We start from the raw sequence: 25,806 nt of genomic DNA, 5'->3' as shown, positions 1-25,806 counted from the left end.
CAGAGCACTGCACTGACCACAGAGAAGCATACCCCCCCCCAATGTACCACCTTCAGTCTTTCTATGAAAAGCCCTTTGCTTCTGGAGCTTTGGCACACACCTAGTGAACTGCAGATTTGCTCTCAAGAAATATAGGCCCTGCACACTATCATGGCACTCTCCCTCTGTTTTGCTCTAGCTCTCTGATTTCTCTCAGAAAAGAGCTTATACACCAATCTGGAACCCCAATTTCTGGGACTGCCACCTAGGAGATAGGGTCAGATTGCCCAGCCAGAAGGATGTGTGTTTGTGGTTTCACAGGGCTGTACATATTTACTCACTTTTTAAAGTGACTGCCTGAGAACCTGGCTTCCAAACAACCTAAACTGGACTGTGGAGCTCTTCCTCTTAGGGACAATGACAGGTCCTGGCACATATTCAAATACTGGAAGCTATTAAAAATATAAGAGGCTTGGAAAAATATAAAAGTTTGAGAGGTGACCAAGGACTGAGGCAGGGTTGAATGACAAAGTTCACGTTTTACACAAGGCCTCTTGGGAAAGTTAGTTGCTTCATCTACTGTATAGAAACCAACATAGAAGTTAAGCAAAATAAAGAAATACAGGAAAATGTTCCAAATAAAATAACAGAATAAAACCTCAGAAAATAACCTTAATAAAACAGAGGAATAATTTACCTGATAAACAGTTCAAAGTAAGAGTTATATAGGTACTCAGTGACCTGGAGAGAAGAATGTATGAACACAGTGAGAACATCAACAAAGACATGGAAAATGTAAAAAAACACAGGTTTTTAAGTTTAAGACATAATATTTAAGTAGCTATTTTTAATAGTACTAGTCTTATGGTCTTATTATCTTCTATAAGGAGAAAGGTAAATAAGCCTATATATATGAATATAAATAATCCATTTTATTTTATTTTTAAAAATATTTTATATAGTTACTCTTAGAAAGAGGGGAACAGAAGGAGTTAAGAGGGGGAGAGAAACATTGATGTGTGGTTGCCTCTTGCACACCCCCTGCCAGGGACCTGGCCTGCAACCCAGGCATGCGTCCTGACGGGGAATCGAACTAATGACCCTTTGGTTCCCAGGCCAGCACTCAATCCACTGAGCCAAACCAGCCAGGGCAAATAATCCATTTTAGATACACTAATTACAGCATAATAAAATACTTGCTATTAATTAATACCCTTATATTTGGGACTAAATTGTAAGTATTTTTTCCTGAGTTTTTTCAGTGTTTCCAGTGATCTATATTTTGGAGAAAGCATGTTTGGAAATTGAAGAACATTATTAAATATAACAAAAATGAATGTATTCGGTGGGGCTCAAATAACAAAAATATTAATGCAAGTATCAAGTATATTCTGCCTGCCCTCAAAGGAGAACTAGATTTTTTTATCTTGTGCACTAAATCCCACTAACACACACACACACACACACACACACACACACACACACGCACTTACATATGTGAAATTGGAAGAACTGGTCTAGCATTAAAGAATCATGATGCTCTGTCTTCCCACGGTCCTATAAATGTGGAGGACTCACTCACCTGAGTTCCTTGCCTCAGCAAGCATTATACCACAGCTGCTAACAATTTCTGTCTCAAGCATTAAATACCCAGTTTTCTGGAATTCAACCTAATTCTTTTATTCTTACAAATCTTATTCTTAGATTCTAGCCACAAATCTAATTAGCACTTTAACTTTGATAATCTATTCAGAATTTCTTTAATGGCTGATGGCATTATAGACTTTTCTCTCAGCTTTTAGTGCTGCTCGCTTCTCTGATTTTAGCTTTGACCTCAACTTTATACAAGAGCCCTTCCCTTGAGCCTATAGAAGCCTCGTGGATTAAGGTAAGCACATGGCACTATGAAGTGGAAGCTGAACTTCTATAAACAAAAAGATAGAAAAAATTGTGTTTAAATATTGGCCCATTATCACCTATGTTGTAATGACATTGCTATTGAACTTGATCCTCATAATCTATACCATTAATCTTTTAAAAATATATTCCTAGGTGATTATAAGTATTCTGCCACAAACTCAATCACAGACATCAGGTACACTCAGTTTTCTCAGATCCATATAATTACTGTGAAACTTCTATCAGCCAAAGTCTGGTATGACTTGGGTTCAGGTATCACTGCTGTGTCAGTGAAAAATATTAACGTCTACGAACTTATAAAATGTTTCCCTTAAGCTGAAAGTTTCTAACATTGACAAATGGGCCCTGAAGTCCTTAATATTTTCCCGAAACAGTAAACTCCAAGTGAAATATAAACATGAAGAGCATCACTCAGAACAATGATTTACTATCACCTGCTCACTTTCGCCCCCAAATATGAATATGGAACCCTTACTTAGCTGGTAGATTAGGCTGAACTACACAGAATTACATGCCAACCCTCGGGTCAAAGATCAATGCTACTTTCCTTGTGTTTTTCTGCTAGTACCAAGGCCATACCTCCATCTCTTATTATGGGTAATTTAACCCAAAGAAAAGCAAGCAAAGGGAAGGCAGTCCTACTCCATCCAGCACTAGCTTGCTCATTATGTTGTTCCTTCCCAGAAATGATCGTGAATCTGTTTTTCTGCAGCCACCCTAAAAAGAGACAGAGATCTTAATGGAGAGCGAAATAGAGGACTTCCTTATCCTATTAAATAAATGTCTTTGCGCTGCACTCACCCATTTCTGTGGCTAACACCTTTCGCCTGCAGCAGATTGAATGTATCGGAAGCACTCAATAGAGGCCCATGTTATGGTATGTTGGTGGAAATAACTGGACTTAGTTCTGGAGACTTGTTTAGGTGGAGAGACCACCATTAACCTGGAGTTTCCTGGAAACCACAAAGGCATCAGGGCAGCCTCAAGCCCCCAAAACTGTATTAGCCATAAAAAAATTCTATACCTGACTTGTAAGTAATTCTGGATTCCCACAAAGTCTCTTTTGAGATAGTCTAAGGAAAATCTAAAAGAAAGATGAGGGAGTTACAGAAATGACACAAGAATGCAGCAAAGGTGCCTATGGACATGCAGAGGGGAAGCCAAGTTTTGACCTAGAAGATCTTTTTCTGTGAAAAAGAAAATATCAAAATTCAGTAACACTTGGTTTTTATTACTATTTATATGAAAAAAATTATATGACATGCAAACTAAATGTCCCACTTGGTTGTGATGACCAAATACACATTGATATAATTAACAAATTTAGAGAAAGTGGTGGCAATTTGTAAAAAGAGTAAAATAATTAAGACTAGTAAATTCTTGACTAGAATCATTTTAGAAAATTACCTGTTGGTTAAATTTTTGGGATAATTAGGTTGTATTCCTTTCCGATTCCAAAAGTATTTTATATTATCATCGTCTTTACTAAATTATTTATGTAATTTTTTGGCTTTTCAAATGGAGTTAATTCAGATGACAAAATTTTATAATTCATTTTATCTAGAAACAATACAAAACATCCTTTAATCCCACCAATATGACATGACCATTTTCTTAATAATTTATAAATACATATAATTTGACTAAATGCCAGGCATTGTTCTTACTGTTTAACACGTATACTATTACTGTTTAATCCTTGTAACAGCCTGTGGAAAAGGCCATCAATCCTTGTTTATCAGATGAGTAAACTGAGGCACATAGATTTCATAATTTGCTCAAGATAAGGCAACTAAAAGTGGCAAGTCTGGAAGTCAAATTCAGGAAACCTGGATCCAAGTCTATGCTTATGGCTCTGTGCTTTGTTATTGCCTTTCTATTTCTATCCTTCTGCCCCAATCTTTGTAGACAAGCATATCTCTGAAATTCTGTGATTACTCTTTCATTTACATTGTTAACATTACTCCATATAATTATCTCCTTATATTGCTCCTTATAATTATCTTCTAAATGACTATATAATATTCTATTGTGTCGATGGATCATCTTCTCTGTAAACTTTTCCCACTGTGGAACACCTAAATTTCTTCCGTTGTTTTGGTATCACTTAGGGAAAGCCATATGAACAATATAGGAGAACCCACAAATGCCTACTAATAAAAAGTATTGGTGTGATTTTCCAATGTGGAGGCTTGTTATCAAATGTGTTTATTATTTAGTTACATTGAAATGTGACTATAAATTACTTGGCAGAGGATGGTTGATCTCTTTGAAACAAACAATAAAAAAGTGTTGCATTACTTGATTATGAGGTAAGAGGAAGTTCTGAGACTTCCAAACAAAAAAAAAGATTATGCTCATAATTCTCCGGGAAGCTAGCAGATTGGTAAAGTCTTGGTTGTGATGGATTACATTAGAATGTAGGAAGAGAAATACCAAACATTCTCTGTAGCATTTTTCTTTTAACTGCCCACTTGCCATTTCTTTAATGTTTGCCTTATATTAATAGTGACTGATATGAAATAATCAACAGACTTGTGCTGTAAATCCAAAGAAAAAATTGTGAAGAATTTAAAGATTTGGCCTCACATATAATCTTGTCAGGTAAATAGAAAAGAGCCAGAAAAGTGGGATGAAATTAAAGAAATGTTGCAGTTCAATTTTATGTATTATGTCTCTTCATTATATTTTTTGCTGAAGGAAATATGAATTGTGCTGTCAGCAAAAGTGAATAACTACTAAGTTCCACTGAGAAGCAAAAGAGAAAAAACATAAATTATTATAATCACCATCAACATCCAGGTTCGCGTGTTAAGTTCACATCTTTTCATTGCATTGCATTGAATGTGTCAAAAGCAAATTAAATAAGCATGGTCCCTGTCCTACAAGAACTTGTGATTTAAGACAGACTACATTACCCAGAGAAATGTCAAAGCAGCATAGGCAAGTGTATGTACCTCAAAGGAAGATATAAATTGAGCGAATGAAAGAATAAATAAACTAAATTCTTCCTATTGTTTATAAATTGAGTAAAAGAGTGCTGGCATGTCCCTAGGGTTCTGGATTTGGAGTTTCATCCCTAGTTAGTCTCACAGGAATAATTTTGTGGAGGTACTGTTGCTATTATGGTAGAAAATATTCTTAGCAAATTGAAAGATTAGAAAGCTACACCACTTGATATACTAAATCAAGAACAAAAGAAACACTGTTTTGCACACAGGCAGATCTTGAGTAAAGATTCCATATATCGTGGTCTCATGTTTTAGCATAATGGGACATCTCTAGACTATTTCAAAGAAAGAGGTGATGAAAATGATGGATGGAGAATAAAATATATTTCCATTAATAAAATAAATTTTAAAATATTGCCTGTTTTCCAATTCAGAACTATTCTATTTATAATTAGTTTTGAAGTCACATTGTAATAATGTTTTTTTTTAGATGTAATTGGAGAATGGTATTCTCCAATATCCATGCAATTCTGATTTGACCAAAATTTCAGAAAATACTGTCTTAGTAATTAAATTAAAAATTCAATCTTCTGAAAGTAGTTTTTTATGTATTTAAAATTTCTTTACTAATAAGTGCAGGGCTGAATTTATAAGATATTAGCTTTCATGATTCAATCTCCTTGATCCAATTACTAAAAAACAGAAATAGCACAACCAGTTTGGTTCTTTAATATTTTGTCAATGTAAAAAGTAGTTGTAATAGTTGCACAAATGTTATAATTTTTACAAACACCTTCAGTGTTATTCAGTGTTTCTAAGTAAAACCCATTTCTGTGTTGTTTATTTTTAATTTGTTCTTCATTGCCTGCTTTGCCATAAAACATGTGTTTGTAATTGCATTTAGCAAAATTCATGATCTTACCATTGTACCAAAATCAATGTGCCTTCCTGGCACAGAAGAAGTTAGTATTCAAACACGTCTCTAATGTTTGGGGTTTCTGTCTCAATTGACAAAATTGAAAAATATGTATTAGCCAAGCAAAACCACTATCTCAAAGCCATGTTGAAAATTACTCCAACCTGTCAAAGCCAATTGAAATTCCCTTCCCAGCCAAATTCCCTACTTCATTTTGTATGTGAAATAGGAAAATTTGGATTTGATTATAAACACATGCAGAAGGAATTGAGATATTATATATATCTTATATACTTAATATTGTATACAATTTTCCTTGCAAAGAATTTTCTCTTTCTTTTTCTATCATTTATTTCATGTCACCTGTGCGGAATCACTCACTTATTTTTAGTATCTATACCTGAGCAGTTTAATTATCTGTGAGTGTATAAACCCATTTAAAAAATTCTCACCTTGGAGATGGAAAACCCCTGAAAAAAGAGATCTAAGATGTGTCCCTAATGCACATCCAATAATCTGGGATGTTGCTAACTATCAGTGAATTTTCTATTATCTATTATGCTTATGTAGCAACTCTAGTGGTATTCTCACTATGGTGCCAGGTTGCTGTTAAATCCAGTTCTAACAAAAGGGCATTATTCTGTCCCTAAGTTTCACTATAGAAGTAAGTGCCCTTCTTTAAGGGGAAAATCGATTTTATTTTAGACCAGCATAAGCCATGATCCGGAATGTGGAAGGGCTAACATAAGGTTATCCACAAGATGAAGAGCATGATTGAAATATTGCCCTACCCTAGTCTGTGTTGGGCAATACAAGCTGCTTAAAAATTAGAGGCCATAAAATCTCTGGCAAAAGTTATGACAGCAACAAAGCCAAAATAATGGCAAACACTGGGGAAAATAAAAAGGCAGGTCCTGTGGAGTAAACAATATGATGTCTGTCTGTAAAATCACCCCATAGTCCATTGTGTTTAACATTTATGAGCATTATCTAAAAGAGAAAGCAGAAATGTTTCCAAAGAAGTCTAAAAGACAAATGTAAGCTGTGTGTCTTACATCCCAGTTCACTGTCCTTTATTGATGAGATATTCCAGAATTATCATCAAGGCTTTGATATAAATATTTCTTTCTCATTTTACCAAGGGTAATTGAGATTGTGGTGGAGTAAATGATGCATTTAAGATTAGCCAGAATATTACTGTCAACAATGAAATGAGTTAGGAGCTAATTTTCAGGCATTAGAGTGATTTGAAATACTTCACCATTCAGAGTGAGTGTAGTGTTGGATTCTAGTTTGAGATGCGTAGGCTTTTGCATGGCTTATGCTTGTTTACAGGTGAAATAGAAATTCAAGGGAGAAAACTACCTGTGGGGCTGTGGTCCTGCTGCAGCAGTCCTGGAAGGGCTTGCTCTGCAGTGCCACGTGATGAAACTCACTTCGGGTTCTGCGCTTCCACATGGAAGACAGCTGCCCTGGACCATTGCCTATACCCTCAGCAGACCTTGAGAGAGCAAATAAATAAACTGTTATATATTAAGCCACTGGGATTTTGGTATTGTTTATTTCCAGATTGTAATGTAACCTATACTGACTGATTTATCAGGCTCTATAAAAAAACTTTTCACATATCTGTATTTAGCTTCTCAGGATACTTTTTTACACATAGATATATATAGTTGGAGCATGTTGTACACATGCTATTATTCTGTTATATATTATTCTATATCACAGCTATTATGCTATTATTCTTCAGTAACATTTTCTTTACCAAATAATATGTAATGGACATTTACCTAAGTCATTAAATATTTTTAAGTTTATCATATTTATCTAATCTTTCACTGATATTGGACAATTTTGCCAAATACTGCTGTACTAAATAAGCTACTCTATGTTCTGTGTATATTTTATATTAATTTCCTAGGATAAAGTTTTCAAAATGAAAAGGCATCAGAGTTTATATTTTTAAAGACTTTTGATACATACTGCCAAATTAACCTTCAAAGATTTTGCACCAATTTATAATTTGTCTGAGACTATATATTGTCACTCTACCCTTGATAACCCTGAGATTATAATTTCTTAAAACTGAAATTTTGATATATAAAATCTATATTGTATTTTAATTTGCAGGCAGTTATTAGGAATAGCTGGTTCAATGACATCAGAAAGGCCTTTTAAGAATGAAAGCATTAGATGCTGTGTACTTGACTCTCTGTATCTTTGGCCTCATACTGAAAATGCTATGAGATATTTTATCTCATTATTTTACAGGGGTCCTGCAGATTCAATTTCACATTCAATCCAAGACTTCCATAGGGTAATTTTTAATTCCAGTAGTTGAGTTTGTTTCATTTGTGTATACACACACACACATATAATTGATACTAGCTTTGTTGACTCATGGTCTAATACTGTGATTTTTCACATTCAGTTATTTAGCATTAAAAATACAGCATTTGCATTCAAATATATACCTGTTTTAAAAATGTTTTTGTTGAAGTCTCATGGATATGTTATATATACGGTAAACGTTAACGTGTTCATTTTATTGTCTAGAAGAAGTCTTTTTATACTATACAACCTGGAAAGCTAAAAAACCACATTTCCAGAGTTAACTGGTGATTTGGGATGTAAATACGAATTAGGTTACACCAAAAAATGCCTATCCCATACCTTGAGATTGGGAAGGTGCAAGAGAGGTGGATGCACTCCCTGGGCACCAGAAGACAACATCACTCTGGTGCCCAGTTGCTAACTTCAAAAGCACCTGCAGTGGAGTCATCAACAGCGGGTTCCTGACGCCTGGATCACAGCTCCAGTGGTGTGTTCTTAAATCCGAAGTTCACATGGCATTCACCTGACCAACCAGTCTCTGACCATGGTTAAGTTAGCAGCAGCTCCGCAGGCCTATCAGCAATGTGATTCTGGTGATCACACAAAAATTGAGGAAACATATTTTATTTATAAGGCAAGAGCTTATTTGACCCTGGTGCAAATAGTTCAAATAAACTAAAAATTGCATAAATATAAAACACCCACAAGGCTAAGTCCACACATGTACAGGTAATAAGAGCTACACAACAACTCAGTCCTCTGCCTTAGAGTAGCAAGATTCTTTCTATATCAGTTTTAAGGCACTGTGTCCCAATTTTAGAAATGAACATGATAAAACATTGTCTAGAAAATATTCAAATCAATTAGGAATTTGTTCAATTAGTGCAAATAGTTCATTTTATAATATATAAAATATATTAGTTCATTTATGAGGAATATTTCATTTTCATTACAAATTCTTTGGACTAAGGACCTCTTCCAGGAATTTTTAAAGACATATGCCTGAACTAAGAAAACACACAAGTATAAATGTAGAAATGACACAGGAAAACAGCACTTGCAGGATGTCCCCTAACACAGAAACCCTGCTTAGGTTTGCCATGTTATAATTACCATCTTGATAGCTTTGATACTAATCATGTAAGGCCCTCTGCTACTGCTGTCACTTAATGGCAAAAGAGAAGGGAAAGGAATGTAGAAAAGAAAGTTAGATTATATTTATTAGTTCCCTATTACTGCATAACAAATTACCATATTTACTACCTTGACACAACATCTTACAGTGTCTGTAGGTCAGAAGGCCAGGCACATTGCATCTGGGCTCTCTCCTCAGGGTTTAACAAGGACCACCAAGATACTGACATAGCTGCATCTCTATCTGGGCTCAGGGTCCTCTTCCAACGTCATTCCAGAGAGTTAGCAGAATTGTTTCTTGCAGCTTCTAGAGTAACCCTCGGGCCCTAGCCATTTGGCCCTGTCATAATATAGCAGCTGCTTCTTTAAAGCCAGCAGGAGAACCTCCTTCCAGGCTGTTAAGGCAGAGTCTTATACAAGCACTACATGATCAAGGAAGCAATAGTCCAGTATATTCACAGGTCCTGTTGTTACTGGTGGAATACCTTTTGTTACCAGTGGAAGTGAGACTCGTGGTATCTAAAGGAAAAGAATTTCCTGAGACCCGCATGTGACGATGTAACCTTGTGGTGGAATGGTTTATTGATAGTGTACAATTAAAGGAGCTCCCCTCCTGACTTCTCAATGTCCCATCTCCATCCTTCTCACCATGGAAAATGTCCAGTCTTGTCTTCAGTAAGGCCACTGCCCAGAGTTTCTGCTCCATAGCAAAGTTAGCTTAGTATGTGCTTCCAGCTGTGGTTCATTCCAGGCTTCCTATTGGAGCCTGTGTGTAGAGTTGCACCATCATGGGCCATGAGACTGCTAAGACCACATCACCATAGAGAGAACAGGAGAGCGCATCACACAAAAGCAGGTTAGGAGTGAGAGAGAAAGAGATGGAGAGAAAGAGAGAGCGAGCCAGACAGCGCTTCTTTATTCCCCTGGGATTATATTAGTTTAGGATTGGGGCTGATCACATGCTTTTTCAAAATGACCAATTAACTTCCCAAGCTTCCGTGGGTTTTGGATGGGTCCTCTTCACAACCAATCCCTTCTTTCCCCGGGCTAGACTGACAGGCCTTTCTGGTCAAGCACCTCCCCGCTGCACCATTTTGACTTCCATTGCACAAGTGCCTGCCTACCCCTTTTCCCACCCCCAACCTGGTAGAGGAGGGGGAAAGGCAGAAATGTTAACTTCCCGGAGTGTGTAGCTGTAGTTTCCTGGCTAGCAAGCAGACTTATGTTTCCAGTTTGTTAAACTCATTGTCTAGTTCCCCTTGCTATCTTTCCTGGCTGAACACCACCAATGTTACTGTCTACTTTCCAGGTAAGAGAGTTACAGAAGCTGTGCATACCAATGAGACAGAATTTGGGGGCCATTTTAGGATTCTATCTATCACACGGTGGTTATAAAAATATTTTAAATACCGTGTTAAAGCATCACTTATTGCCCTGTGTGTGGCATATGAATGCATAGAAGACAATGTTTTTAGCCCTACAGAACAGGAAATGAGTCTTCAGCAAAAGTAAAAAGTAGATATGAAACAACTCAGTTAAAATAAACTCAGGAGCCAAATTAAAGTTTGGCTGCAATGCAAAGGGATAAACTTTTTTTCCTTAAAATCAGAAGTTGGCATTTAAACAATTGTGATTTAATATTTTTGAAGCAAAATTGCTATATTGCTCATTTTAAATATGCTGCACAAACAATACAGTTAACAATCGATGTGGTATGCTTTGTACGTTGCCACAAGGGTAATCCAATCCAGACCACGTCCCAGAGTCAGTGTCTCATCTTCCAAGAAGACCTGGAACGTTGAAGTGACCTGCTACACGACAGTTGGACCTATGCTATGACCTACCTGCAGTGTAACGCCTGATCGGTAAACAGCTCGATTCAGTGATCAGTAAATATCTTGGGTTAAATAACTTATGTACCCAATTAAATAATTTTAAGTGATGTTTCATACATCTAATTTGTTTACTCTGTTCTACTTTTTTATGGTTTTAAATAGAAATATCAAAGGTTCTTATCATGATTCCTATGTCACTATACAGTATTTTACATAAAACCTTAAAGTTAAAAATAATCTTGCCTATTCAACTACTTGCAATCCCGTTCTAAATGACATAATCATCTTGACAATTCAAATGTTGTCTGGGTAATTATGAATTTGTAATACTCAAAAGTTGTTTTTTCTAAGCACCAGATGTGAAAATGTGCTCTAAGAGTATAATTTGCTTTATCTGTCTTTTTCTATATACTCTATTTTCTAAAATAATACTGCCAAAGTGGTTTTTGAAGTTTGCTTTTGTTTGTTGTTAATTACTTTATTGTTGTTCAATTGCAGTTGTCTGTATTTTCTCCCCACCACTCCTGCCAAAGTATTTTTAAAAGTTTAAGGAAATTCCCTCTGTATGACAATGCAGTGTTGGCATATCAAATAAGTTCTGCTTTTATTAAAAAGAAAATGAAGACATTGAAATACAGAGTAATATAAAACTGAACATACGCACAGAACTTTCAACAAGAAAGGATGTGGAAAATATGTTAAATTTGTACGTATAACATGGTAGATTATGCTCAGTTTCCATAGGAACTTTCTTGACAGATGTTAACAGGGATATTACTGTGAAATATAAAAAGCAAAAACATAGTTATGCTTATTCCAAACCAGCGATTAGCTTAAGACACACAGAATTAAAAAATCTAAACCACATGATATTACTGAGCTAAAACACGGAAAAGATTGTGAGTGTTATAAACCACAAATCTGAGTGGTTTATAATATAGCATTAACAAGATCTATATTTGGAGCACATTATTATCTAAGGACATAGGCCTTGATAGTGGTACTAATAATCAAGACAAAGGATTTTGATTAAAAAAGCAATTGTTTCTGTCAGCAGAGGTTTGTCAATATTGTAGTCCTATACAATTTTTTTTCTCTGAGCACAACATATTGTTTGTAACTGTTACACTGGTAATTATCCTGATGCCTTTTCTAAAAATTAATTGGGCCTCTTTTGCTATCACAAGACAGAATCCAATTCAAAATACCTTCATCAAAAAGGAAGCTTTTATTAACTAGAAAATCCAGAGATGGGACTGTCTTCAAGATCCTCATTCTCTCTTGAGCATTTGTCTCCATTACTGTACATTTATCACAGTGTCAAGGTCATAGATGACCTTCCCAATAATCAAATTTCAGCCTTTATACTGTGTCACCTACTAGCATTGTCATGGTTGATTCTCACTAAAGTTTGAAATCTTGTCTTAGCTTGTCTGCCTCGATAATGGTGCAGCAAATTGTTTTTGATGTTTCAAAATATTCAGATTGTTTGACGGCATTGACCAAATCTCCCAAATGTGATTCATATCATTCAGAGTAAAAAATGACCCTATGAATCCTCCATACTCAGTGTCCCCCTCTCCCTCCTTCTCCCTCCATCTCCCCTCTCTCATTCTGCTTCAGACATGTAGGATATCTTCCTCCACAAATTGACTACTTTTCTTTACTTTTCAGCAACTTTAGGTAGTTTGAAGTGGTTCGTCATGTGCATTCTTGCATTTTGTCTGGAGGAGTTTATACTCACTATGAACAAAGGGGTGAGTGTCAGGGAACTCACAGTAGTGAAACTAATTAAGAATAACATCAACCCCTCACCACCGAAAAACACATTTATAAGTGATTTTATCTGGTTCTCTATTTGTGGGTTTTTTCTTTAGAAATAAAATGTAAGTTTTACTAGAATATATCTTAATGTCAACTCTTCAGGAAGAATATTCCCAGGCAAATATGGTAGTCCTTCAATATGTAGATTTTAAAAGAAATTATACCTTTTTGAAAAGTAACTAAATAAAATTTATTTTAAAAAAAGAAATTATACCTTTAAAAATTATATTTCATTAATTTTGCTATTACAATTGTCCCAATTTTTCTCTTTTTGCTCCCCTCCACCCAGCACCCACCACTCCTTCAGGCAATCCCCACACCTTGGTTCATGTCCATGGGTCATGCATAGATTCTTTGGCTACTCTATTCCCTATACTGTACTTTACATCCCCATGCATATTTGGTAACTACCAATTTGTACTTCTTAATCCCCTCACCTCTTCACCCATTCCCCAAAACCCCCTTCCCATATGGCAACCATCAGAGACAGAATCATGGATCTGGAGAGCAGTTTGATGGTTGCCAATTATATCTTTATATTTCTGTTCTTTCCCATTATTTTTCTTCTTTAGAAATTCCAATTAGGCATATGTTGGATAATTTAGCACCTAATTTATCATACTTTTTCTAGTAATTTTCTACTATTTCTCTAATTTCCACTTAATTGTGTTTGGTTTCTTATTTCTATAATAGTCTTTCTGTTTTTCTTCTAAATTCTTTCCAAATTCATCTCTGATATTTTTCTCTCAAATATGAGTTCCATCATGTCATATTTAATATTCTTTTATTGTTGCATCTTCTCTTTCCTAGGTTTCTTTTCTCATTTCTGCATTCCTCCCAAACAGTATAATAATTTTACTATGCTTTCATTGCTTTTTTCCAAATATACATACTGTTTTTATTTTAATGGCATTATAATCACTTAAGTCATCATAATCTTTATTTTATTGAGCAATGATTGCTTAAGTTTATCTACATGTTTGAAAACCTAATTGCATATCATGTATGTATTCAATTTCTTCCTTCTGAATTCAATTTTCTTCTTCTTGAGATAAAACTTTTCAGAAGTTTTATACCATTCTCTAAATAGAAAAAAATTAAATTATCTTTCCATTGCCATCACCTGTGAATAAGAACTGGGTATATAATTTTCATCAAAAGTTATTACTTTTTCTCAGTATTGTGAAACTATTACGTTAGTGTTGTGTAGCACACTAATGTGCCGAGCTGGTGTGAACAAAGTACCGCAGACTGGGTGACTTTAACAATGGAGACTTATTGCTACCCAGTTCTGGAAGCCAGAAATGCAAAATCAAAGTGTGATCAGCATTGGTTCTTTCCAAGGGATATGAGGGAAGGATCTGGTTCAAATCTCTCTCCTTGGCTTAGCAATGCCCATCTTCTCCCTATGTCTATTCCCATCATCGTTCTTCAATGTCTGTCTGTCTCTAAATTTTACCATTTCATAAGGACACTAGTAGTATCAGATTATGAAATCCACCCTATTCTAATATGACCTCATATTTAACTAATAACATCTGCATTGAGCCTGTTTTTAAATAAAGTTATCTACTGAGGTCTTTTTCTCAAGAAGTCCAGTTACATTCTGTGAACAATATAATTTTGGTGTCTGTTTTTAAGATTTTCTTGTAATCGCTGGTGATTCAGTAGTTCACTATAAAATTTATAGGTACGGATTTATTCTTATAAATCCAGGTTGTTTTTAATATAAAAGTGTTTATGAGTTTCAGCACTTCTGAGAAAGTCTTTATGCACTGGCTTTATTATACTCCATAACAAATGTTGGCTCTTGTCACTATCCCCTGAGTATCTGAATGTATCTTCTATGTTTTTAATCTTTTTCTGTCTGGGTTCTGCATTCTGGGTCATACCAGAGATCTATATACCTGTTTAGAGATTCTTCTTTTTATTGCACCTACCTTTCCTTCAATTAGTCTTTTAAAAATTATATTGTTTTTCTAAGAATTTTATTTGGTTATTTTTCAAAGCTTCTTATTTTTCGATAATATCTTATACTTGTGTGTGTGATGATATAAATGTAAACTCACTTTAAAATTCTTAACCTGTAATTCTGTATTCAAAATCTCTATATGCCCAATTCTGCTGTTATATCTCTTAATAGTAATTTTTCATCATTTGACTGGTAACTTTTTATTGTGAGCTCATCTATAGAGGAAATTATTTTTTCTTGTGGTAATGATAGATGGCCCAGGGTGTGAAAGTTGTCTCCTTAGTTACTTATGCTAGGTAATTTAGAGGTATCGTGGTTCCAGATCATTTATTTCATTAATTTCTTAGCTAGAACTACTCTTGAAACTCATAAGTAATAAAAACTAGCATCATAAACCAATACAGTTTTTGTTTTCCTTTAAAATCTAAATTTGGAAAAAATTTCTCATCTTCTCCCTGAGGTGCACTTATTTAGTTCAGGGGTTATCACTTTTCTCTGTCCCTCTTACCCAAAGATTTCTTCAAAACAATATGCAGGTAAAAGTGTTGTCTTACAATATTTTACTGACCATTGGGTGGCAATGGTAGGAAAGTAAGATAGTGGTGATAACACATTATCACAGCAGGTAACATAAAAATGACCTAGACATTTTAAAAACTATATATGACTCCTCCTACGTTTTGCCCATTAAGAAGAAAAAGTCTGTATCATTAAGACTCCATCATTTCATGCATTCATTCTGCTGACAGAAATGTAAATTTTTTTATTTTTTATTATATAAATAACTAAACTCTTTCCATCTTCACTGCTAATTAAATTGTAGGTCAACCTTGGCACAATGAAAATATCATTGAGTTGCTCCTTTAGTCCTTTTAGCTTTCAAATGACAGTCTTTTTAAAATCTCAAACATGTTTGATTTGTATAATCAAAGTGTGATTTTTTAAGTAAATTCTGAGTAACCATCATAGTGATAGGTTAATTTCATGTACGTAAGTAGGCATTTAATTATTGTGTGATTATACTATCCTTATGGTATAAAGTGAGGAGATCCTGCTTTTGTTACATACAGTTTTATGCTTCTTAGTGAGGGACTTACACTCAAGCTTTCTTAGGGTTGCAGACATACACATTGATAGAAGCAGAATAAAAATTTAAATTTTTTCCCTTGCAATAGGTAGTTTAAATGAATAATTAAAGGAATTTCTGTTTTTCTTGCTCTGCATAGTTTTATGTAATATTAGACCGTCGATCTTAAAAATATACATTTTAGTGTCATTCTTTTAGCATGTCTAGCAAGAAGGTTCACGTCTAGGTCTATAGTGTATGTATCCTTATGCCGTGTGCACAGTCCAACTTTTCCAGACATTACAATAGGAAGGCAACTTAGGGCTTCCAAGCATTAGGACTGGCTCAGTCTCACTCCAACTACTCCCAGTGGTCCTCTGGCAGGTGAGCTTACTGTGCATGGGTTCATTCTGATGCTGTTGGTCCCAGAGGCAATTCAAAGGCTTCTACTCACTTCGGCCAACACAGTGATAATATCAACCCTGGTGTTTTCTTGGTATCAAATATGATACCAATCTGAACACCCACTGGCATGGCAAGAACAAAAGCGTATCCGATATCATAGAGTTTACCTTCCCAAATGCAAGCTTTCCATAACACAAAAATGACAAATGAGAAAATTGATCTTATTCAGCTTGAAATTCTAAATTGTTTTCCACATTGATGTACTTAATAAAAACGAAAAAAACAACTAATTCAACTTATGTTCATATAATTTGCTGTATTTTATTTGTTGTTGAATGGATATAATAATGATGAGTACATCATCTGACCAGAACTTCTAGAAGTTTGATGTTTTCAATTAATATAAAATGAGGAATTACTTATTATTTAAATCAGGGTTGGTAGACAAACTCTTCACACACATATAGTTCAATATTGATGAAACGATCAGATATAACTGATTATAATTTGATTCATTGACATTAAAAATAAACTGTCATTTATATTCTGATAATATAGGTATTTTTGATGCAGCCCTACTTTGTTCTATAAATGCTACTGCATCATGTATCCTAATTGATAAAGTGTTTACCTAGGGTTTAGTGTTTTCATACCTAAACCTTTATAATCTTTCCTTGACAATGCATGTAGATGACTACGCGCACACACACACACACTCACACATGCATCTACCTCATTTGGGGGCATTTCTCTTCCATTTCATATCTATACAATCTATATCTTATGTAGCCAATTACCACATTGATACATAGCTACCATTAAATGTTTATATACCTTATGCTACACTGTGGGGCTTATCTTTGTGTTCTTACTCTCTCTCTCAATAGATACACAAGAAAGGTTTAGAGAATGAGAAAAATCTGTCCTTTCTACATTTTTTTCTTTTTAAAAGACAATTGCCCATCTCACCAGTAGCAATTTACCACTTTACAATGCAAAATGAATTCTTACTGTGACCACTGAAAACTGTGGATTTTTTGTCCTTTATCACCTTGTTCATATCAGGAAATACTTTTTCAAGTTGATAGTACTAACCACCACCTAGTGGCTAGGAAGAGGAACTATTTGATCTGATACATGTTACCTGGTACCTCCCAGGGATATGGGAAGTCCAAGCAGTTGGAAATAGAGGTTATCAGTGACAGCAGGGGCAGCAAGTAAACCGCAGCAGAACCCAATCTAGGCTGTGGATAGTGTTGCCCCTAAATCTTCTTGTCCTGGGTTTAGACCATTTAATCATCTTTGGGGATATTTACATAAAACGTAAGGTCCTCAGTATCAAACTTCCCAGGTCCAACTATTAAATCTCCCACTCACCCTCCAAATAATTTTAGACAAGTTATTTAACCTCCCTATGTCATATTTTTCTCACCTACAAAATTGGAATAATAATATTACTATGCCTACCTTGATGATCATAATATCCACTTGAGGTTCTTGTGAGGAATAACGACAATAATTCATATGAAGAAATGAACACAGTATGTGGCTCTTCATTAGAACTTAATGATTGAGTAGTGTTTGTGTTTTGAGCTAGTTTATCCTCCTGGCAGGATTTGAAACCACCCTAATGATACTCACTATGCGGATGCAGCTTTTCTCCAGTTCCGGTTCTTATTTCCATCTCCATCCTTTGTCTGCACTGGTGAATGTTTCGACCTACCTGGTCCTGTTGCTTTGTACACGTTTTGCTTAATTGAGCATGTCTTCCTCACAATCTACTTCTTTGCCTGAAAAGATCTGACTCTACAGTGAGTTTCCTGTGTTTTCACTTCTACCACAATAAAGGTAATTCCATCTTGGTAAGTTTTCCCTTGTTTGTAAATATACCGCTTTGACCACTTTACCCCTTCTTATGTATCTCTCATTGCATGCTCGGTTTTTCAGAAAAAAATGATCATTCCTCTCTCCTACTCTTTTCCTCTTCTGTGCCGCCATGGCTGATAACACAGGTGTGGGTCTGTGGGACATGCCCTGGATTGAGAAAACAGAAAGGTTAACAGTGTTACAGTATAATCAGACCTGTATTGTATGAATGCTGATAATCTTTAAAGAACTTAGAAATGCCCGTGAATCCACTTAAAAACCTTCACAAAACTTTCCATTTTCTACCTCCCCTTCTAATTGAAGTGTATTTTTCTTCAAACGCCAACCTATGGAGAAATACTTTAAAGCGTTTCTGTATAATTTTATTGTGAAAAAGAAAAAAATCTGTAAATATTTATACTTTTAACATATGTCTTATTGTATCAAGTGGGCTTCTGTACCCATCCTGGAAACCTAACCACTACTATAAATATTGTTATTATAGGATAATGTAGGTCAAATGAACTTACAGTATATGACTCATTACTAAGTTAAGAACTGAATATGAGAAGAATGGACATGATCTCCGAGCTGAGTTATTCAGGCCTAGTTCTGCTTGGCATGTCCTCCTGTTATCTAAGTTATTGAGTAATTCGATCTTAGGGTTATTTTGTGTGTATGTCTTCCCCCTCCCTGGTGAAACAACTATGCTTTGAAATTTAGAATAATCAGAACAGCATAATCAGATACTTTTTTTCCACTCAGATTCTATCAAACATACTCTAAATATATTACTTGGTGATGACAGTCTTTTGTTCAGTGGGGTGTTCACAGCATGTCGGGCACTGGAAACATCACTTGTGGCGATATTCTATGTCTCAGTAACAGGCTAGACTGTGGGAATTCCCTGGTTTGCTGCCCTCACTCAAATAAGATAATTTGTTCTCTTACACTGATTGACGATACAGTCACTCTCTTGTGGGCAGCTGCAGTTCTACAGACATAAGGTCTCATTTAGCTGGTTCCATTCTCAAACTGGACATTCTTCTACAAATTATAAACCAAAAGCTAAAAATGTGAGAGAATGGATGTCAGTCTCTTTCCCTTCTGATTTTGCTCTGCCATGGTTTGCATTCTGCCCTTGGTGCTCTCAGAATACGTGGCTGGCGGCTCCAGAACCAGTCACGAAGCGCAGCAACCAGCCAGAGATCTGCCCCAACCCAAGTGGGTAGACCCACTTACAGGGCAGTGTTCTTGGCTCTTATGTTTGAATGTAATATGCATTTGGGAAAATTTATTTTGTGATTTATTTGGTGCTTTAAGTTTTTTGCAATGCCATATAAATCAGTATGATCACAAAGGGAAAGAAATCCACAATGCTGAAACTAGAATCATGCTGTGTATGAGGGGTATTAGAAGTAAATTTAGTTGTCAGGTTTTTGTAATGTTGGATTTTTTCTAAGGATTAGAATTTTGTGCCTAAGTTTTCTTACTACACAGACAAATAAGGAAACTGAAAACACCTTCAATGACATTTCGTTAATGTCTATAGCCAAGGGTCTCTTCTGAGGTTCATCAGGTTCTACTTGGTCCTATTACTTCCCTGTCTCTAAGTTGAAAAAACAATCTTAAATATTCTTCTTTCCTAAAGTTTCAAAAAGAAATGGGTATGTTTACCTGGAGAGTTCTAATTACGTTTGGGGAAATTTTCCATTAAATTTAAGACTGTTTTAGAACTATTCAAATTCATGTAGTTATGACACATGCACCCATTCCAAGTGTGTTTGTTTCCTAAATGTCTGACTCCACAAGTGTAAATGTGGACTGAATCTCATTTGCAAGGAAGGAAATAACACAAACATATGTGATACGAGCAAACTACAATTACAAATCAACACAGACATAAGAATAAGACAATGTAAAACTGTTATTAGAAAAGAGTATATTCACTTTCAGAAAACAAACTGTAAAATAACAGTGAAGTAGTATACAGGTCAACACTGGACCACCTGAAAATTACGCATTTTGGGAAAGGGAATTTAGGAAAAGAAGGTCACGAATTGCACAGCAATGCACCTATGCAGTTAAATACAAGATCAACATGTTTATTCAAGAAAAATAATGAAAAAATATTTAAGGTACCTATTCCATTAATTCACATGGAATCCCTCAAAATCAAGTTCTTAAAAAAGGAAAACTGCCATTAGCCTCAGAGTAATTAGAGTGATTTAATTACAAATCAAGAGAAAATATCCCATTATTTGGAATGTTGCAGGCTACTTTGTACTATGTAATCTATACAGAAAGGGGAAGGATTTACCGGAACAAGTATAAAAGACACATGTACAAAAACTAAGGGAGGTGGAAATGGGAGGGAGGTGGGGAGCACTGGGTGGGGTGGGCTGGGATGGGAGTAAAAGACAGAAAATTGTACTTGAACAATAATTAAATTAAAAAAATAAGTAAATAAAAGAATTTTTAATTTGTTAAATGTTTTGAAAAGTTTAGGAAGATAAGGTTCCTTTACTACGTTAATACTTAATATTAGAAAAATCTTATATATAAATATTGAATCCTGGAGATTAAATGTTAAAAAACAGAAAATTGAATGTAAGAGAAATATGTTAAGACACTCTGACAGTTAAGGGGAAAAAATAAGGCTTTTGGCCAGTAAGGACTGATAATCAAACAGGGAGAAGCCCTACTAAGGTGAAGCATACTGTTTTCACTTAGGTGAATGTAGTAATATTAGCCAACTAACCTAACACCAAATTTCTTCTAAATAGCTGATGGAATAATTCCTTGGTATCCAAAGAATTTTCCAGATCAGGATCTAGTAAAAACTCGATTTCAATAGGAAGAGGTATAAAGATCTGGAGGGGATGTTCTTATAGAGCAGAAGAAAAGGCCACATAACAGGAAAGCTCTGCTTTGGTTCATTTGACTTAAAGAGCCACTACCTAAAATATTGATTTCTCAAATCTTAGACAAGTTGTTACACCCACATTTCTTCTTGTAGAAGGCTTCTTTAAGGACTCTTAATTCTCATCACCCCATCATGTCCACTACCTAGTACCCTCCAAATCGATCACTTCATCATTGCTCCCCCTCGAACCTCTCTCTGCCATAGCATTATCATCTGTTATTACATATTAACAACTAACAAGTAACATTTTTAACAGACTGGGAGCTGCTTGGGGCCAAGGTTCATTATATTCCTGAGGTTTCTCACACTGCCTGATATCTACTAGGTATGTAAAAACTGTTAATAAAGAAAAGTAGAAGTTTAAAGTTTCTTTTGAATTAGTATTAACATATAGTCTATGTATTCAGGAATTCAGTAGGTATTAGTATTCATTATGTATTAGTATTCCAGTATAGTCTATTATATTCCTTCATAGCATCTTGGGCTTTTCCTTCTTCCCTTTACATATTTGTCATGAAATAATTACCAATGCAAATAATTTTAACAGGTGCATTCCCCACATGTTAAGATACATGAAAGCAGTGATGTCAACTGTCTTGTTCATTGTTGTGAATCTGTAGTGCCTAGGACAACTTAATAGGAAAAAATAATAATTGAGTGAAGGTATAGAATAAATAATAAATAATATAATTTTAAATATAAAATAAAGGGAAATTAATTAAGAGTTAACTCGTATCATTTTAAAGTATCTGCTAGTTTGTCTTAATCAACTGATATATGTGTGTGCAATACATATACACACATACATGCATATACATATTATGTAATAAATATATTTCACATATATTATATATAATTCTTACATAATATAGATAATAAGTTGTATAGCTTGGGCCAACTACATCATTTGTAGAGCTCAGCACAAAATGTAATGTGGAGCCCCTTGTTGGGAACTGCCCAGCCTGGTTTCAGAAGCTGTAACCGCCCCCCTGGCTAAGGCTGAGTGAGCTTTTGACCATAAGCCACTAAGGATACAAAGCTTATCTCCCTGGCAGGGGTGCCGCCTCTGCCCCCTTTTACTTTACCCTGCCTGGCCCCCAGTGGATGACCGGTTAGCCAGTGATGGTGAGATTCCTCAACGGAGGGAAAACCTAAGACAGACATGGTCATGAAGGGGCCCTCAGGGAAGGACTTGGGGGGCTATAGAAAAAGGGGGAGTGGATCTTTGCCCCTCGGCTTTGACCTAACCTGAGTCCTCATTCTGTTTGTGAGAAGTCTCCTTATCTTTTGGCTGCCTTACTCCCCCTGCCTGACTTAAGCCTGAAACAATGCTGGAGGGCTGTATAGCCCTGAGCAGGAACAGGCAGTTCCCCAGGGGGGATCAGGCCTAAGAAAGAATGTATAAGATCCTGTGAAACCTGCTTTGCTAAGAATGCCCTCAATTTTCCAAAAAGGGTCCAAGAATTAAATGAGTTTGTTTCCCAAAGTTTCATAGCCCTTTAGCTAAGTGGCCCTGACTCAGAATAAGACCTCATAGTTCTTTGTAAGTTTTCTACTGTTTGCTCCTTACTGACTGACAATGATTGATGAGCTTTACCTCTATTCCTATGCAAACTGAGCCCCCAAAAAAGCCCATTGAGGAAAAGGCCCCTGGCCCTTCTTCTTGCAGAGATCAGCCCTCATTCCTCCCCAAACAGTTCATGTCTTGGTAGACTTATTCTCATCTGTGACAGATGGAGCAAGCCCTGTGACAGAGCCCCTCCACAGTCCCTTGTTCAGAAAGCAGAAAAGTAATATCTTAAAATTACTAATATATAAAGTTCTTTTCTTTCTTTTGGTATTTCTCTCCTGGACTGTCATGCTGCTTTGATTTTTTTAGTTATTGCATTCTACATAAAGAAAATGTAAATTTTAAATTACTTTCTTAACTTAAAAATTTTAGGTTACATTTATCAGGGTGACATTGGTTAAAATTTTTAATTATTATAAATTGTACTGTTAACTTTATATTGTGCAAAGCCAGTTAAAAATGCAACTATAAAAATCTTATGCAGAATAACTGAAATTACACATTGTTACTTTAATTTTGTAGCTTGGACATTTATACATATGTTGTTATTGTTAAAACAAAGAATACTCTTCATAAAACTATCTTAACTGTTTTACTTCACTTCTTGTTATGCATACATTCTTCCAGCACTCTATTTGTGGCTCACCTGTATGGAAGAAAAGACTGAAAGAAAAGGGAACTTAAGGCTTTCCTGTTTTGTTTTGTTTTTTTTTTGCTTCTCTAACGGTGACTTCCATCACATGCTTGCCTTAAACTTGTTTTGAGTCTTCCTGAATTCCAGTGCATCATGAATCCATAGAATTCTGTGTTGATGAGTAATGGCAAAGGCTAAATAGAAATGTGGTGAGAGGAATGGTGGACACATATATTGTTCATTTATTCTTTGCTCACCTGTATGTTCTATTATCCCATCAAACTCCATTTATAAGACACAAGTTCTAAAATTATTAAGAATTGAAAATGAGACAACAGAGCATTAAAACAATCACAGGTCCCTTCAAAGGACAAAGCCCCATGAAATTTGCACAGTTGTACACTGATGAAGCCAGCTTGTATGGGGTCTGTATTGCCCTTTACACAAGAACTCCTTTCATCAGAGTAAGTTAATGGTGAAACGTTAAATGTTACTACCATCAGGAGGCAGGTGACAAGTTTGCCTTAAGTTGAAACTTGAAGACTGATTGTTGATCACTTAAGTTTGTGTCCAAAAATAATGTTATCTTTGTGACAGTGGAAAGGAATGCTAATAAGGTGATTGCCAAGAATCTTGCAGATTTTAAACTTATATGGATGTGATCTGTGAAAATACAATCAGATAAAAGGCTCTTTTACAGAATACTTCATTTCTAAATTTTTTAAAGGGTTTTCAAGCTATTGGATGGTTTCCTCTATCAGGAAATCTTGAAACCAAATTACTGGGTTGCAGTCATAATTTTTTTAAATAATGAAATAGACTGGAAAAGAGTAGAAAATCAGAGTGCTATACATATAGCAAAGATGTGTATAAGGTTATGAAACTTTTGTTTCGTACATATGTATATACATATATGTGAATGGAATAGGTTATAATATAAGATGTATTTCTTACTATGGTCATCATCAAAAAGCCACTGTTGTAAAAAACTGTCTTCAGATGAAGCCTATGGCTTTTAAACTCAGAAACCATCTTTCCACAGTATAACAAAGGTTAATTTCAGAAAAGGAAGATCACATTCATGTAAGTAACCCTGAAAATTATTTTCTACAAAAATCTGGTCTTTCAAAGCTTAGATTCCAATAGAAGACTATGTTCTCTAGACTTTGTAAGTCTAATATTTGTAACATTCACCAAAGTCTGGGCATTTGCATGCAAATAAAAACCACATTTATTCATTTTCATTTTGTGATCCTCATAGTAATATTAAAATGGATAACATCAGCCCTCATTTATAGGCTGATAAAGATAGAACCTAAAGAATTAAAATAACTTGCTCAGTTCCACATCTTATTATTGGCAAAATTGGACATGGAACCTAGGTTGTCAATGTCTAAGTCCAGCGTTTAAGTCTCCTGAGGTGTTATAATCTTATAAAAAAGGTTGAAAAGATTAAAATTAAAAAGGAAAGCAATATAACTGATATACAAAAATCAAGGTTTGATTGTGTTACAGTCTAGTGAAATATAATTTAATTTCAGGCTCCATTTTCCCACTGAACCATACTGTAACTAATAGGCAATATTCTTTTGTGAATCAGAGCCTCAGCATTTGCATTTTCTTGTGGTTACATTATAAGAAATAATGTGCAATGTTTTGATTTCTTTGTACCCACAATCTAAGCCATTTAAAAACAACAAAATTCCATACAGGAGGAGAAAAAAAAAATCTTAGAGAATTTTGGAAAGAACAGTATCAACTTTTAATAGCAATCATAAGAAAATCATCTACAATCGTATCAAATATCAGGTTTCCAGCACAGGAAAGGAAAACTGCAGTACCTGCCATTTTAAATTACTCCCTGTCATGTTTTTATTCCTCCTCCTCCCCTGGGATGTTAACGTCTTGAAGAAATATGTGTGCACTCTGAAAGTATTTCCTGAAATCAGTGCATTCCATATGTTCCTAGGGAAACAAATTATTCACTCTGTGGGTCATTCCTGGTGACATTTAGATCTTCTAATCAGTACATTTAGGCTCTGGGTACCTTATATTTTCAGAGGTCTCTTATGTAGACCTACATAAGACACAAGAAATATTTTCATTGACTTTAAATATTCCCTTAACCTAAAAGAATATACATGACCATATATATGCAGTCTCTTTCATACATGCTTGCATACACAAAACATACACATATATGTCCTTTATAGTTTAACTATATTAAACATTCATTTAATAAAATTGAGACAGATTTTCAAAATAAGTAAATGATAGTCTCAAAAGCAAAGGAAAAATTATAAGTATGCAAGAAAAGTGCCACCATTAAATCTATCTTTATAACAACAGCACATGTTTCTTCTTCATTTAGGATATATACTCTATCTTTCAAAGGAGTGTAAATTACTTTTTGTTGAATTTGGGAGAGAAATTAATTCCTGTCTTGCCACCAATCTCATTCAGTATAAAAT

The sequence above is a fragment of the Artibeus jamaicensis genome, unplaced genomic scaffold (assembly GCF_021234435.1).
Source record: "Artibeus jamaicensis isolate MK-2021 breed Jamaican fruit bat unplaced genomic scaffold, CSHL_Jam_final contig_387, whole genome shotgun sequence".
Lineage (NCBI taxonomy): Eukaryota > Metazoa > Chordata > Mammalia > Chiroptera > Phyllostomidae > Artibeus > Artibeus jamaicensis.
The sequence above is the reverse complement of the archived record's forward strand: the minus strand, read 5'-3'. Positions refer to the sequence as shown.